We start from the raw sequence: 5,000 nt of genomic DNA on the forward strand, positions 1-5,000 counted from the left end.
ATACACAATGATCCAAACAACATTGATCTTACATGTCAATACTTGCATCTACACTGATGCGTACGCACACACACATACACACTCATCATGACGTCATACCCACACCATATTTAGAATGGAATAACCTTTGACCCCACGTCCACTGACATGCAGCTACATCAGTCAATGACTGTGTCAGTAGCTGAAAAAGGTGAAGACGATCAATGAACGACATCACGGGGACATCTTCACAACACACTGCAACACAATGCAATTTACCTGTCTCAGCAAAACCACAGAAACCACCGACAAATGTTACACCTCATTACTACAACTGCCTACGACAACTATCAACGAAAGAATACTGCTCTCCACCTCAAACAATACCAACTCTCGTACCGTTGACAACCAAGAAGAATACGACAGTTCGAAGAAAGGTCGCCACACAAAATGAATGGGACAACTTCAACTTCAACTTGACAAGCACGAACAGTTACAACAGCAAACACTTGATATTTGAACAATCTTCATGTCGATCGCAACTAGAAATATCTATACATCCTCTTGCTCGTCAAGTCTACCTTCGTTACAAAGAACTGAAATGTACTTCGTCTACAAGAGGTCAATCAGTAGGTCCCTGAATGGCCGTCACGTTGCGACACGAGACAAGGACAAAGGTGGAGACCAACGAGACGACAGTACTAACGAAAATATGGAAAGAAAACGAAGAGAAAGAGATGGAGTGCCTCCATTTGTAACTTACATTCCTTGTTGGAGAAACGTTGAGGACAGTGAAAACGATCTACTTTTCTCTTCTTTATCGCTAAGTGTAGGAAACATGATGAACTTCTCTGGTCTATTGAGAGTTCTGAAAATGGTCTATTCAGTTTCTAACTTGTCATACGGATAAAGTCACCGTTGAACTTCTCATAGACGAACATGACTACAAGTAGTGAGTCTAAAGGGAAGAGCTGAATTGAAGAAAGTCATCCTTGCCGTTTGTTAATGTTAAACTTTGTCTTCAAGTAGCGGTGAAGAGAAAAGAAGAAATTACTTGACGCGGAAGTCCGGAGGGCCTACGCCTGCAAGAAGGTACTCAGCTGCTTGACGGAATGGTGCAGCGAAGGAGTAACTCACTGTTTGAACTTTGGACTTTGATCTACAGGTCATGAACCGCTACTGAACGATCCACAGTTGCTAACTAGACCGATAAGATGTAGCACTCAGTGCGAGAACAAGGTCAGGGAGTGAATCGAATGATTCAGTCGCTAACGTGAGCAAATACACCCATTATGTCAACCAGGTCAGTTAGTGCAGTACCTGACGCATTTCTACCAAGCATGTGCACACACGCTAGCTCTCAACCGTGTCACTCAGCCTGATGACCTAGCTCTGGAGTAGGCATAGTCACAATGTGCAATATCAGTGATACTAATGCTGTAGGGGATTTCAAATAGACCTATAGCACATGATTGTATTTTTACTTACTGAGTGAGTTGTCCGTTCCTTTTAAGATCTTCTTCAAACGTTGGCTGAGTGGGCTGATTGGAATAAGTAGGTCGTTGAGAGAAGGAGAGCGTTATGCTGAACTTGTAATTCACTGAGAGAGCGCTATGCTGAACTTACTTGTTACTCACTGAGAGAGCGTTGTAGCCACTACAGACTGATTAGTAGTTCAGAGAAAGAGTAACAATGACTGGAAAGGATAATGCACGAATAACAAAGGTAGGTCAGAGGGACTGTTCAACAACACTAGAAGACGTTTGAAACAAAAGAGAAAGGAAGGGAGACGAAAACGGACAACTGGACTGTGCCTTGAGAAATGGATGACTGAGCGGTGCTGACCAAATAGCGATGTGATCTAATGTTTGAACGAATCGTGCATCACATGCATGTGGTAAATGACAGGAGATGCTCACTGTCTGGCAGACCACGGACGGCCATCTACTCATACATTACTGATAATGCTTTAGCTTTGTGGCTGTGTGCCTTAGCGCCAACTCAGGCATCTTTTGTTCGCAGCATTGCGTGTGTGCGTGTGTCAGAGTGTTGTCACGTGATATGCTACACGTCTGCACGATGTCGTCGCGCTCTGCACAGACCGAGACCATAAAAATGCGTTGTTTACCTAGTCATTGGTGACAAGAATCACATTCACACATGTAGACTACACACATAATGGGGGACCTACCCCATTACCACATAACAACACTACCTGGAACCAATCACGATTCAATGCTACGCTCTTCTCATCAAATATGGACAAAGAGCTGATGACATCATGTCTTAGGGCACAGTCCCATACAGACCAGGGTGGTGTTGGTGTTGTCAATTTGGTTGTCGTAAAATTCTATTTTATAACTGGTTGTTGCTAAAAACATGTCACCATAATGACATGGCGGCTCTGAGCAACTTGACAATGACAATGCAGACACTGTACTCGTAGTGAGTTGCTTGAGTGTGGTCTTGGGTGTGGTACGTCTTGTGTGTGGTTTGGTGTAGTACTCAGCAACAGACTGTACATTCGGGTGTTCGTGCGTGAGCAGATCTACTGTATGTGTAAGCATGCAATGGTGTGTTGGAACCTTGGACTTGGAGGGCTGTTGCTGTTGTTGTTGCTGTCTTTTCCTCTGGCATGTGAATGTGCGTGAAAATCAACCTGGAGTTTGTTTTTTGCCAGTAAAAAGGACTAAAGTACTTCCACCTCCACCAAACACGCTCTCTGGCCAACCTCACACACCAGCAACACGAATCCAAGGCTTTTGGTGGAGAGCGCGTTTGGTGGATGTGTAATTACTTTATTGATAAACAAGCTGAAAGCTGCTGCTTGTCCTTTAGGAACGTAAAAAGGTTTGTCCTAGTAAACAAATACAGCATAACGTAAAAAGGTTTGTCCTAGTAAACAAATACAGCATAACGTTAAAAGGTTTGTCCTAGTAAACAAATACAGCAAAACGTAAAAAGGTTTGTCCTAGTAAACAAATACAGCATAACGTAAACAGGTTTGTCCTAGTAAACAAATACAGCATAACGTAAAAAGGTTTGTCCTAGTAAACAAATACAGCATAACGTAAAAAGGTTTGTCCTAGTAAACAAATACAGCATAACGTAAAGAGGTTTGTCCTAGTAAACAAATACAGCATAACGTAAAAAGGTTTGTCCTAGTAAACAAATACAGCATAACGTAAAAAGGTTTGTCCTAGTAAACAAATACAGCATAACGTAAAAAGGTTTGTCCTAGTAAACAAATACAGCATAACGTAAAAAGGTTTGTCCTAGTAAACAAATACAGCATAACGTAAAAAGGTTTGTCCTAGTAAACAAATACAGCATAACGTTAGAAGTTGTACTTAAGACTACAGACTGTACTTTGTACTTGTACAGAGTTTTCCCTTCAATCGTCGTGACGTCATTACACATAACACTAGACATAACAACCCAGTGGCATTGAGTTCAGAATGGAAACTTTTACCAATAGAATACACAGTGTTGAGATACAGAGTCAGCTCCTGAAGGATGGTATGGCCCCAGGCCGGTTACAGGGACACTGATTTGCCAACACCCAATTTCAGCAGCTCTGTGCGGTATTATATCTGGCAGTTCCAGCTACATATCGGGCATCCAGCCACAGACACAGCTACCACATTTGCAGCGGATCACGTTAGGAAATCATTTCCTTCTTACATGACGTGTAGAAAAAGACATTTTGTCCGAGATTCTCCCACATATCCACTATGAGATAAACAGCAATGTAGAATACAGACTTCACTGTATGTCAACTATGCTAGACATCAACACTGTCTAACTGCATCGTCACACAATCAACCACTACATTGACTAAGAGTGGTCACGTGACATTCATGGACATCATCAATGCTATCATTTACAAAGCTACGTAGAACACAGAAACGCAGTGCATGCTATCACGTGACGGAGATTGGCTCAATCATAGTCAATGACTCAGAGCAACTTACGCTAAAAAAACAACATGGCCAAACATTCTCTTTTGGAAAAGGTTTTCTAAATTCCTTCATCGTTAGTACGTATAAGTAGCTTTGTTCTCACTAGGATCTGTGTTGAGATGATGAGCTGACAAAGTAGCAAACATTTCAGTGAGTCTGTACCTCTACGCACAGTATCAAGTGTAGCACATACATGTACATGTAGTATAAGTACAGCTGGACAGAGTTTCCCAATATCTAAACTCACTCTACAGGGTTTGGGCAGATTTCAATGTTTGTCAAATTAAAGACTGAAAATGGCCGGAGAAACGTTCTTTACTGGTATGGAGTCATAATTTCACGACATTCCTGTTTGGCCATTGCTGTTGGAAATGAACAGATCTGGGTAGTGTGGTTTGAACACAAACTTCGTAACTACACGTACCTGATTGTAGTATGTAAGTATCACGATGACAGTGTGAACAAGGTGGACTACGCACTGTATGGGAAAACACTACTCCAGGCTCACTGCACTGCACTCATTACTCTATTGGAGCATTACAGGAATATTCCCTGATCTCGTGGTTCAAATGGTCGCAAGACCGGGCCCGCCAACCAGTTTATGGTTTCAGTCAGGAACACTGTTTTCCTATACTGTGGGTCCTCCGCCTTGTTCACGCTGTCATCGTGAAACTTACATGTTAGTCCCTGGATTAATTAAAGAGGGACGACTGTAGTGGTACCGAATACTACCGATTCCCTGGAATGGAGTCAGTGAATCACTGGTTCATTCATTGACACATCTATGATCTAGATCCTGTCAAAGTGGTCACGGCAATGACATCATGTGTGCGACGAAAACTAATTCAGTTTTTCATAGTTTTTTTTTCATTGAATGAATGGAATCACTTGTAATATTTTATGACTTGCTGGAAGTGTGTTGGTCAGTGTATCCAAGACGTGATCGAGGCAAACGTCAGGTCGTTGAATATCAGTATCATCAGTTTGGCAAATGTCACACGTTCCGACCCTACATCATCTTGGCAATACGTTAGTGGACATCAACACATACTGCGGTGT

General features: G+C 42.2%; 1 protein-coding gene across 1 annotated transcript in view; it reads right to left on the reverse strand.

The window, feature by feature from the left end:
* LOC135818042 (uncharacterized) overlaps window positions 1-1,810 on the reverse strand; it is a 167,121-nt gene extending 165,311 nt beyond the window's left edge. The window contains exon 1 of the mRNA XM_065331364.1: window positions 1,468-1,810. The gene's annotated coding sequence lies outside the window, so the exon portion shown is untranslated. The remainder of the gene's footprint in view (window positions 1-1,467) is intronic.
* Window positions 1,811-5,000: the final 3,190 nt, after the last annotated feature.

This window comes from Sycon ciliatum, chromosome 5 (genome assembly GCF_964019385.1).
Source record: "Sycon ciliatum chromosome 5, ocSycCili1.1, whole genome shotgun sequence".
Taxonomy (NCBI): Eukaryota; Metazoa; Porifera; class Calcarea; order Leucosolenida; family Sycettidae; genus Sycon; species Sycon ciliatum.